The following is a 12,780-nucleotide window of genomic DNA, read 5'->3' as shown; positions in this document are numbered from 1 at the left end:
TACAGTGTTTTAGTCAATTTAAAAAGTCCTCAATTTTAAAAATGGCTATTACATACCGGGTATAAAGCCACAGAAACTTTATTTTCCTCTCAGATGTCACTAACAAGCATTTCTTATTCTCTCCTATATTGCTAAAACTCACACCTATAATCAAGTCTCACATACGCCCACTACAATGCTCTTGCAACAGAATCTGTAATGTCTAAAGGAATAGTGGAATAATGGAAATAACTATAGGACAAAGAATACTGCATATGAAGTCAGAAAATATGTTCTGCTAATAATGAGGAGTATGTGAATGCCCAATAAATGATAAAGCACCATATAAGATCATAGTCAAGAAGAAAAAGAATTAAATTCTAAGCCATAAAGAGAAGAGGAAAAAAAGATAACGAAATATAAAGGAAAGTCGTCTTACCACAGTTCTTCCCTGTGGTAAGAACTCACTCCTTGCTTTGTCCCACAGCCATTAACCCTATTCCACTACATTTCTGCTAAGAATGCTGAATGAGTTTCCTGTGGCTGCTGTGACAAAATACCAAAAGATGCAAAGTTGAAAACAACAGAAATTTATTGTCTCATAATTCTGGAGGCCAGAAGCCCCAAATCAAGATGTTGGCAAGTCCATGTTCCTCTAAAATTTGTAGGGGGGAATCCTTCCCTGTCTCTTCCTAGTTTCTGGTGGTTTGCCAGCAATCCTTGGTGTTCTTTGGTGCATCCATGTCTTCACATGGGAGTCTCTGTGTCTCTTCTCATAAGGACACCTACTCCAGTATGACCTCATTTTAACTTACATTTTAATTATATATGCAAAGACCCTATTTCCAAATAAGGTCCCATTCACAGGTAGCAGGGGTCAGGATTCAACACATGTTTTTTGAGGATACAACAAATCCTTGTCTTGGAAACTCACCATTCCTCTCAAATCACTCCTAGTCTCCTCCGTCTACAGATTCATTATCACCCCAATTTGCTTCCCTGACCTCTCAAAAACCTCTATCTTATCCCTTTCCTTAATCATATTAGAAGCATGTCCTTAGAACAATGGACCAGAAAGGGAACCTCCAATTAAAAAGACCTGTTTCTTCTGCCTAGAAAGTTCCAAGGAAAGAACATTTTTGGTTCAGTTGCTGGGGTTCCCCCCCCCCAAAAAAAAAAGATATACTATTGGGGAATCCAAGTGAGAATTCTGAATGCAGTTTTTTCTTATAGAGGAATTATTAGAAATTGTGGTGAAGGTCTTTCAGTCCATTAAATTAAAGGTTATATAAGATGTGACTGGTTGACCTAACAACCTAAATGTCATGAGTACCCTTATTTATAGAAAAAAATGCACCCAGATTTTCAAAAAATCTTACAAAGGAATTTTTGGGTTATATCCATTTGTAAGTAAGAGGCTGCTTGCATTTAAAAAAACTGCTAACAAAATAGCACAGCAACAATATAAATGCTCCTCCTCAGTGAAGGCATCTTTAAATGGAAGCTGAAGATGCTTTCAGAGAACTGAGTATTGAAAAAGGATGAGTCGGTGTTTCTCGCACTCAAGTTTATGTGTTTGAACAATTTTTTAAATTCTGTATTTTTATTTTGATAACATTAAAAATATATATAAAAAATAAAAACAAAACAAAAAATATATAAAGTATCCTGGATTATCTACATGTATACCCATTAAATGAGTGATGGCACACAATTCAGTGCTGCGTTTGAATTACAAAGGCATAGGCGCCAAGAAATTCCCTAAAATAACAGTGCTTAATTTTCAATGTACTGGAAGCATGTCTGGCTGCTGTTAGGTTGGCACATCCTAAAATCATAATGACAATCATGACTCAAGCACTCTTGTATTCCTGCTGTGTTTTTAAATCTGTTATAGAGACAAAATTTATCTCTTGCAGTAATGATTTACAAGAGCTGAGACTTTTATCTGATAGCCTGAAAATGACGGTGTGGAAAAATAGCATTAACACATAAATTATCTCAAGCTAAGCAGAAAATAATACTGAAAGGTGTTTGTATCAAGTGGAAACCAAGTAATACTACAATGTGCTATATGAACAAAGGTAGTGCAACTATTCAAACAGAACAAAGAAATGGAAAAATTAACTTGCCACAGAGTGCATGGTAATGGCCAATGCTAAATCAAAAGAAAGCATTCCGTATCATAAATTGTATTATTGCAAGGAGATGTATTATGTTTAATCCTTACAACAGTTTATTAGCAGGATGTTTCACAGAATATATGTCAAGAAAATTAAATTTTCCACCCTTGTATCATAGGCCATACTATTAAACTGGCCCATTAAATTAAATGCAGGTGGAGACGGAAGGTACTCAGGAAGGTGGTGCTAGTGGTAAAGAACCTGCCTGCCAATACACAAGAGGTCTGTATTCGATCCCTAGGTGGGGAAGATCCCCTGGAGGAGGGTATGGCCACCCACCCCAGTATTTTTGCCTGGAGAATCCCATGAACAGAGGAGCCTGGTGGGCTAGTCCATGGGGTCACGAAGAGTGGGACACGACTTAAGCAGCTGAGCACACTGCATGGAACAAGAGAAGGCATAGAAGTGAGAACATGCTAGAGAAGGTTCATGAACTAGCTGGATGAGATGGAACAGTTGGCATTTGGCAAATGAGATGATTTAGGGATAAGGATAATGGCCATATGTAAAAACAAGGCCTTGCATAAATTAAGTACTTTGTATTTGCTCAAATAGTCTTTCGATTTCAGTTCAACACATGTTCTAAGCACTCAGTATAGCACACATTGGAGGCATGAAGACCAGTGAGAAAGGATAGCTATACTCAAGGGAGCCAGAGTACAATATGGAAGACAGAAAGAAACAAATAAATGCAATAAAGTTTAAGAGTGAATAATCTAAGAATGTACACAACTGCTCAGATTTCTTGTGATTATCTCATCTTGGACAATGAAAAAAGAAAAAAAAATGCAGGTGTCAGACTGTATATTGGGAATTTCCTCAGTATACAATTATTTCTTCTTGGAAGAGAGGTCAAAGTGTCTATTTTATCCTCACTAGGTTCTCAAAACCCAGCACAGTGCCTTACATATAATAATCCCTCAAATATTTAATAAATTAATAAACACTGAGCATCTTTTGGTTTTATTGGGGGCTTCCCTGGTGGCTCAGATGGTAAAGAATCTGCCTGCAATGCTGGAGACCCAGGTTCAATCCCTGGGAGGGGAAGATTCCCTGGAGAAGGGAATGGCTACCTACTCCAGTACTCTTGCCTGGAGAATTCCATGGATAGAGGAGACTGGTGGGCTCTATGGGGTCACAAAGAGTTGGACACATATGAGTGACTTTCATACACACACATAAATGGTAGATAACTTTATATCCAGTAGGACCTGGCAAGAACAATATTTTGATAACCAAGCTATCTCCCTAAGTAAGATAAATGAGTTGAGCTGAGAGTAATGCAGTCCTCAACTCTTCTCAGAGAGGAAATAAGCAAATGACAGAAAACCACCAATTCTGATGCAATAACCTTGGAAGAGACAGAAGAATGAAGAACAATCATTTATATGGGAGAAAAAGAAGATATGTTTATGAAAATCCTGAAATCTGGTCCCAGATCAAGGATATTCTTGTTGGTATTGTAAATATTCTTTTGGGGTGATGCTCTGAGACCCAACCTAATCCTTGTCACTTTCTCAAGACAGGAGATTACCCTGTCAAGTAAAAAAATACCTGTTCTATTTTGCATTCACCACCACCACCATATAATATCATCTTGATTCTTTCTGTTTGCCCCTTCCACACACACTCACAAATATGTAAGCTACTGAGAGTAGCGATCTATCTTACTACCAGCTATATCCCCTGCAGTTAGAAGAGTGTCTAGCTCATATTAGCTGTTCAATAAATGTTTGTAAAACATATGAGTGGCTCTGCTTTCAATCACAGCTATTCAAAGTGAAAGAATGTCCAAAACATGACAGTATCCTCTGGGGTCGAGGAAGAGACCATGGAGTTACAGGTAGCTGAAAGCAATTCATAAAACATAAAGATAACTGTTTGTGAGGGTTATGGAGGAGGGAGGCGTAAAGCATTTCCTCAAGAGTCTAGTACGCGTTCGGTTCGTTAAATATCGGCCAATAGTAATAACAAGAACATCACCACACAGGTCTGACGCTGAGGAAATAAGTCTGGGCAGAGACAGAGAGTTCCTATTTGAACTGAGGAAGAAGAAATGACAACATTAGGCCTTGGAGGAAGGGCTCGCAGAGGGTTACAAACCCAGAAGTAGAAGGTAAGGCAGAAAGTGACGTCATCGAAACTAGGGCGTAGAGTTTTTAGAAGATTCAAGAAACCTCAAGAGATTCGAAACCTACAAAGGGGTCTTATGGAATACAAAGTGAGGGAAAATTTAACATTTTTTTTTCCCTTCTGTAACAACTTGTGACGCATGCGGACTCTTTCGCTCGAGGCCTTTTTAGGTGCATAAAACGCACTTCACCCAAAGTGAACCTGTCCGACCATTCGAACTGTCGACACCAGAGAAGCCCTAGTCACCCTTCCACTGCCTCCTAATTCCACCTTCCCGTGGGCATCTCTGCGGTCCCCCTGCTGTCGTCTCCCCGCCTTCCACCCCGTTCTCCCCGCTGCTTTTACCTGTCCGGGCACCGTGCAAGAACTCGCCGCGTCAGGACACAGCCGCTCGGCTCAGCACCGGATCCCAGGCTGCCCGTTCCCAGAGGAGGCTGGACCGGACGCCGCCGGCTTCCGCAAAAAAGCGCCCCGCCCGCGCGCGGCCCCCTGGGAATGTGAGCGCTCATCCAATGGGAGCGAGAGGCGGGGCGGGGCCGGCGGCGTTCCCAGTCCTCGTACTTCCCAGGAGCCGCACTGCATCCTGGGAGTGGTAGTTTCGGCTGGTCTATCGCCGACGCTGTTGCGCCTGCTCAATCAACAATTCTCATCATCAACCACATCAAGCGCTATTCCTTAGAGAAAACGAGAGAATGTAGGGCCACCAAAAGTCCAGCATTGAGTTGGTAGGATCAATGAAGAACTGAGCTTTACCAACTGTCTCCCTGCTTAGTCGCAGCAGGTAGCGTCACCTGTTACTTCATAGACAAGAAAGAATTCATCTGACAGAAATTCCCTCTACTTTCGCCACAACATTTTTTAACCGCTTTGGGTCGCTCAGCAATCCTTTCTCCCATTCCTTTCAATGATAGTTGTAGAGTAGTAGTAGTAATAATAATAATAAACTACTCTTATTAGCTGTAAACTCCCTCATCCCTTTTACATCCCTATTCCTTCTTACCAACTTGAGCTCCACTAATAAACTCGAACTCCACTAAGAAACTCGTCTGTTTCATGTCTCAACGGCTCTCTGCTTACTTGCTCTTTGTTGTTCAGTAGCCAAGTCGTGTCCAACTCATTGCAAGTCTATGGACTGCTGCACGCCAGGCTTACCAGACCCTCATCATTTCCCGGAGCTTGCTCAAACTCATATCCATCGAGTCGGTGATGCCATCCAACCATCTCATCCTCTGTCGACCTCTTCTTCTGCCTTCAATCTTGCCCAGCATCGGGGTCTTTTCCAGTGAGTCATCTGTTTCCATCAGGTAGCCAGAGTATTAGAGCTTCAGCTTCAGCATCAGTCCTTCCAAACAGTCCTTCCAAATCAATTCAGGATTGATTTCCTTTAAGATTGACTTGTTTGATCTCCTTACTTTCCAAGGGACTGTCTACAGTCTTTTGAAGCACCACAGTTCAAAGGAATTAATTCTTCCATATTCTGCCTTCTTTGTTTTCCAGCTCTCACATGACTACAGAAAAGATTATAGCCAGACAATACAGACTTCTGTTGGCAAAGTGATGTCTTTGCTTTTTAACACATTGTCTAGATTTATCATAGCTTTCCTGCCAAGAAGCAATTGTCTTCTAATTTCATGGCTGCAGACATACAAGATGAGAGAAACCGCCCCAACCCTCTCACCGCACACAGACTTAACCTCCTCCCCTTTCCAGTCAAAATTCTCAAAGGTGCTGTTAAAACAAATAGACATTTTCCAACCAACAGTGGCAAATATTATTTTCTTGGGCTCCAAAATCACTGTGGATGGTGACTGCAGCCAGGAAATTAAGACACTTGCTCCTTGGAAGAAAAGCTATGACAAACCTAGACAGTGTATTTAAAAAGCAGAGACATCACTTTGCCAACAAAGGTCCATATAGTCAAAGCTATGGTTTTTCCAGTAATCTGTACGGATGTGAGAGTTGGACCATAAAGAAGGCTGAGTGCCAAAGAATTGATGCTTTTGAACTGTGGTGTTGGAGAAGACTCTTGAGAGTGCCTTGGACTAAAAGGAGATCAAACCAGTCAATCCTAAAGGGAATCAGTCCTGACTATTCACTGGAAGGACTGATGCTGAAGCTCCAATACTTTGACCACCTAATAGGAAGATCTGACTCATTGTAAAAAACCCTGATGTTGGGAAACATTAAGGGCAGGAGGAGAAGGGGATGACAGAGGATGTGATCGTTGGATAACATCACCAACACAATGGACATGAGTTTGAACAGACTCTGGGAGATAGTGAAGGACAGGGAAGCCTGGTGGGCTGCAGTCCATGGGGTCACAGAAAGTTGGACATGATTCTTTTTTTGAAGTGCTTCTGGATATCCACATTAGAGTGCATGCAGAACCATTTAAATAGGTGGCTTTATAATTTTATAATTTTCAAATTTATAAGTTCTGTTACCATTTATCCAAGCTATTGAAGAGTGGAATCTCTTTTCATAATACATGATTTTAGATAGTTTGAACTTCTGTAGTAAAGGTTTCAATTTCCGTTTCAGTTCCTGATGTTAACAAGCCTAGAATTATAGAACTGATGATTTATATAACCTAATGTAATCTCCCAACAGTATGGATGACAAAGATTATGAAGCCAAGAAGAGATGGAGCCTGGATTGTGAACTAGCTTCCTTACACCATAAGCTTGAGAAATATTTGGTGGGCTAAAATAAGATACATATATCACACAGAACTCTACTCATATTTGAGAGATCTTGGATTTACATTCTGCTTATCAGGATTGGATCATGATGTATTATTTTGTAGTTCACAAACTAATTCAGTGACTGTTGCTTTGGCAACATCAAATTCATTCACATTATTGCAATATATCACTGATCATCAGTGCTGTTTATGCTTCTTTTCTCCTGGATATTTGGACTTGGGCACATTTTCTTCCTATTTGTGCTCAAGATAGAATTACCTCAAGAATGCCTGTTCTCCTTCAAAATTGACAGTCACTAGAGGGAGTGAACACATTAACAATATCTACAAAATCATTGCCATTTACTATGCAACAGTTTCTCTTTGCAGCTCATTCCAGTTAATGTCGCCACATATCCTGCTCTGCTGGTCTGAGCCATCAATGATTCCAACATAAGCTTTGGCAAAGCAGCTGTGAATTACTTCTAAGCTGTCTATCCCATTTGTAAAAAGGCAAAATGGCTGTCTGAGGCGGCCTTACAAATAGCTGTGAAAAGAAGAGAAGCGAAAAGCAAAGGAGAAAAGGAAAGATATACCTATTTGAATGCAGAGTTTCAAAGAATAGCAAGGAGAGATAAGAAAGCCTTCCTCAGCGATCAATGCAAAGAAATAGAGGAAAACAATAGAATGGGAAAGACCTCTTCAAGAAAATTACAGATACCAAGGGAACATTTCATGCAAAGATGGGCTCAATAAAGGACAGAAATTGTATGGACCTAATGGAAGCAGAAGCGATTAAGAAGAGGTAGCAAGAATACATAGAAGAACTGTACAAAAAAGATCTTCACGACCCAGATAATCATGAAGGTGTGATCACTCACACTCACCTAGACTCGGACGTCCTAAAATGTGAAGTCAGTGGGCCTTAGGAAGCATCACTATGAACAAAGCTAGTGGAGGTGATGGAATTCCAGTTGAGCTATTACCAATCCTAAAAGATGATGCTGTGAAAGTGCTGCACTCAACATACCAGCAAATTTGGAAAACACAGCAGTGGCCACAGCACTGGAAAAGGTCAATTTTCATTCCAATCCCAAATAAAGGCAATGCCAAAGAAAGTTCAAACTACTGCACGATTGCACTCATCTCACACACTAGTAAAGTAATGCTCAAAATTCTCCAAGCCAGGCTTCAGCAATATGTGAACTGTGAACTTCCAGATGTTCAAGCTGGTTTTGGAAAACGCAGAGGAACCAGAGATCAAATTGCCAACATCCGCTGGTTCATCGAAAAACCAATAGAGTTCCAGAAAAACATCTATTTTTGCTTTATTGACTATGCCAAAGCCTTTGACTGTGTGGATCACAATAAACTGTGGGAAATTCTAAAAGAGATGGGAATACCAGACCACCTGACCTGCCTCTTGAGAAACGTGTATGCAGGTCAGGAAGCAACAGTTAGAACTGGACATGGAACAACAGACTGGTTCCAAATAGGAAAAGGAGTACGTCAAGGCTGTATGTTGTCACCCTGCTTATTTAATTTATATGCAGAGTACATTATGGGAAACGCTGGGCTGGAGGAAGCACAAGCTGGAATCAAGACTGCCGGGAGATATATCGATAACCTCAGATATGCAGATAACACCACCCTTATGGCAGAAAGTGAAGAAGAACTAAAGATCCTCTTGATGAAAGTGAAAGAGGAGGGTGAAAAAGTTGGCTTAAAGCTCAACATTCAGAAAACTAAGATTATGGCATCTGGTCCCATCACCTCATGGCAAATAGATGGGGAAACAGAGGAAACAGTGTCAGACTTTATTTTTGTGGGCTCCAAAATCACTGCAGATGGTGATTGCAGCCATAAAATTAAAAGACTCTTGCTCCTTGGAAGGAAAGTTATGACCAACCTAGACAGCATATTAAAAAGCAGAGACATTACTTTGCCAACAAAGGTCCATCTAGTCAAGGCTATGGTTTTCCTAATAGTCATGTATGGATGGGAGAGTTGGGCTATAAAGAAAGCTGAGCACCGAAAAACTGATGCTTTTGAAGTGTGGTGTTGGAGGAGACTCTTGAGAGTCCCCTGGTCTTCAAGGAGATCCAACCAGTCAATCCTAAAGGAGATCAGTCCTGAGTGTTTGTTGGAGGGACTGATGTTGATGCTGAAACTCCAATACTTTGACTACCTGATGCAGAGAGCTGACTCATTTGAAAAGACCCTGATGCTGGGAAAGATTGAGGACAGGAGGAGAAGTGGATGACAGAGGATGAGGTGGTTGGATGGCATCACCGACACAATGGACATGGGTTTGCGTGGACTCTGGGAGTTGGTGATGGACAGGGAGGCCTGGTATGCTGCGGTTCATGGGATGGCAAAGAGTTGGACATGACTGAGTGACTGAACTGAACTGAACAGAACTGTCTATCCCACACAGCAGTGGTATTTCTCATCACACCAAGGGCATGCCATGTCTTTCCACCTGAAATAGAAAAGTGCTTCTCATAACATACCAAGCAGCATCCAACTTTTGATGACTTATTATTTTTCAGTTGAATGGCTACACATAGCCATAGTGCTGGTAGGCAAATAAAAGACTTTGTTGTTGTTTAGTTGGTAAGTCATGTCCCACTCTTGGCGACCCCACGGACTATGGCACATCAGGCTCCTCTGTCCTCCACTATCTCTCAGAGTTTGCTCAAATTCATGTATATTGAATCGGTCATGCAATCCAACTATTTCATCCTCTCTTGCTCCCTTCTCCTTTTGCCTTCAATCTTTCAAGGCATGAGTGTCTTTTCCAGTGAATCAGCTCTTCCCATCCAGCGGCCAAAGTATTGGAGCTTCAGCAAAACTCCTTCCAGTGAATATTCACGGTTGATTTCCTTTAGGATTGACTAGTTTGATCTCCTTGCAGTTCAAGGGACTCTCAAAAGTCTATTCTAGTATCACAGTTTGAAAGCATTTATTCTTTGGCCTCCAACCTTCTTTATGGTCCAACCTACACATCCACACATGACTACTGAAAAAACCATTGTTTTGACTATATGGACCTTTGTTGGCAAAATGATATCTCTGCTTTTTAATACACTGTCTAGGTTTGTCATAGCTTCCCTGGTGGCTCAGATGGTAAAGAATCTGCCTGTAATGCAAGAGACCTGGGTTTGATCCCTGGGTCAGGAAGATTCCCTGGAGAAGGGAATGGTCACTTACTCCAGTATTCTTGCCTTGAGAATTTCAAGCACAGAGGAGCCTGGTGGGCTACAGTCCATGGGGATCACGAAGAGCCAGACATGACCAAGAGACTAACATTTCCTTCCAAGGAGCAAGTGTCTTTTTATTTCATGTTCCCAGTGATTTTAGAGTCCAAGAAAACAAAATCTGTCACTGCTTCCTTTTTTTTTTCTCTTCTAGTTGCCTTGAAGTGATGGAACCATCTGCCATGATCTTGTTTTTTAATTGTTGAGTTTTAAACCAGCTTTTTTACTCTCCACTTTCACCCTCATCAAGAGGTTCTTTAGTTCCTCTTCCCTTTCTGCCATTAGAGTGGTATCATCTGCATGTCTGAGGTTGTTGATATTTTTCCCAGCAATCTTGATTTCAACTTGTGATACATCCAACCTGGCATTTCTCATGATGTACTCTGCACATAAGTTAAATTAGCAGTGTGACAATATACCACCTTGGCATACTCCTTTCCCAATTTTGAACCAGTCCATTGTTCTATGTCCAGTTCTAACTGTTGTTTCTTGATTTGCATAAAGGATTTTCAGGAGATAGATAAGGTTGTGGCACTCCCATTTTTTAAAAGAATTTTCCAATTTGTTGTGATCCAATATTGCATAGGGAACTGAAATGATAAGTCCATGAATCAAGGTAAATTGGAAGTGGTCAAATAGGAGATGACAGGAGTGAACATCAACATTTTAGGAATCAGCAAAGTAAAATGGACTGGAATGGGCGAATTTAATTCAGATGAGCTTTATGTCTACTACTGTGGGCAAGAATACCTTAGAAGAAATGTAGTAGACCTCATAGTCAACAAAAGAGTCCAAAATGTAGTACTTGGGTGTAATCTCAAAAACAACAGAATGATCTGTTTGTTTCCATGGCAAACCATACGATATCACAGTAATCCAAGTCTATGTCCCAACCAGTAATGCTGAAGAAGCTTAAATTGAACAGTTCTATGAAGACTTATAAGACCTTCTAGAACTAACACCAAAAAAAAGAAGAAGAAGAAGAAAAGATGTTCTTTTCATCATAGGGGACTGGAATGCAAAAGTAGGAAGTCAAGAGATACCTGGAGTAACAGGCAAGTTTGGCCGTGCAGTACAAAACAAAGCAGGGCAAAGGTAACAGAGTTTTGCCAAGAGAATGCACTGGTCATAGCAAACACCCTCTTCCAACAACACAAGAAAAGACTACATGTGGACCTTTGTATTTTTGATGTATTTGACATCACCAGATGGTCAATCACAAAATCAGATCAATTATATTCTTTGTAGCCAAAGATGTAGAAGCTCCATACAGTCAGCAAAAACAAGACTGGGAGCTGACTACAGCTCAGATCATGAACTCCTTATTGCCAAATTCAGACTTATATTGAAGAAAGTAGGGAAAACCACTACACCATTCAGGTATGATCTAAATCAAATCCCTTATGATTATACAGTGGAAGTGACAAAAAGATTCAAGGGATTATATCTGATAGATAAAGTGCCTGAAAAACTATGGACAGAGGTTTGCAACATTGTACAGGAGGCAGTGATAAAGATCATCCCCAAGAAAAAGAAATGCAAAAAGGCAAAGTGTTTGTCTGAGGAGGCCTTACAAATAGCTGACAAAAGAAGAGATCAGATCAGTCGCTCAGTCATATCCGACTCTTTGCAACCCCATGAATCGCAGCACACCAGGCCTCCCTGTCCATCACCAAAAAAAGAAGAGAAGCTAAAGGCAAAAGAGAAAAGGAAAGATATAAGCATCTGAATGCAGAGTTCCAAAGAATAGCAAGGAGAGCTAAGAAAGCCTTCCTAATGATCAGTGCAAAGAAATAGAGGAAAACAACAGAATGGGAAAGACTAGAGATCTCCTCAAGAAAATTAGAGATATCAAGGGAACATTTCATACAAAGATGGGCACAATAAAGGACAGAAATGGTATGGACCTAACAGAAGCAGAAGATATAAAGAAGAAGTGGCAAGAATACACAGAAGAACTCTACAAAAAGGATCTTAATGACCCAGATAACAACGATGATATGTTCACTCACCTAGAGCCAGACATCCTGGAATGTGAAGTCAAGTGGGCCTTAGGAAGCATCACTAAAAACAAAGCTAGTGGAGGTGATGGAATTCCAGTGGAGCTATTTCCAATCCAAAAAGATGATGCAGTGAAAGTGCTGAACTCAATATGCCAGCAAATTTGGAAAACTCAGCAGTGGCCACAGGACTGGAAAATGTCAGTTTTCATTCCAATCCCAAAGGAAGGCAATGCCAAAGAAAGTTCAAACTATCGCACAATTGCACTCATCTCATATGCTAGTAAAGTAATGCTACTACTAGTAGCAAAAAAATTCTCCAAGCCAGGCTTCAACAGGACATGAACCGTGAACTTCTGGATGTTCAAGCTGGATTTAGAAAAGAATCGGACATGACTGAGCAACTGAACTGAACTGAACTAAGTAGTGAGAGCACTGAATGCTACAGAAGTGTATGATGAGGACATGGTGTAGTCTTCAAGGGACCAGAGCCAAAAGTTATAGTTAACATATATAAAGAATGAGCTGGAGTAAACTATGTG

At 40.7% G+C, this 12,780-nt stretch overlaps 1 protein-coding gene across 2 annotated transcripts in view; it reads right to left on the bottom strand.

The window, feature by feature from the left end:
• Window positions 1-4,794, bottom strand: part of VAMP7 (vesicle associated membrane protein 7) — an 88,736-nt gene extending 83,942 nt beyond the window's left edge. The window contains exon 1 of one of the 2 annotated variants that reach the window (XM_027533812.1): window positions 4,641-4,794. The gene's annotated coding sequence lies outside the window, so the exon portion shown is untranslated. The remainder of the gene's footprint in view (window positions 1-4,640) is intronic. The other variant, XM_027533811.1, reaches the window with a different exon arrangement.
• Window positions 4,795-12,780: the final 7,986 nt, after the last annotated feature.

This window comes from Bos indicus x Bos taurus, chromosome X (assembly GCF_003369695.1).
Source record: "Bos indicus x Bos taurus breed Angus x Brahman F1 hybrid chromosome X, Bos_hybrid_MaternalHap_v2.0, whole genome shotgun sequence".
In the NCBI taxonomy this organism is placed as follows: Eukaryota; Metazoa; Chordata; class Mammalia; order Artiodactyla; family Bovidae; genus Bos; species Bos indicus x Bos taurus.
Note: the sequence above shows the minus strand (reverse complement) of the source record. Positions and strands in the feature narration are given on the sequence as shown.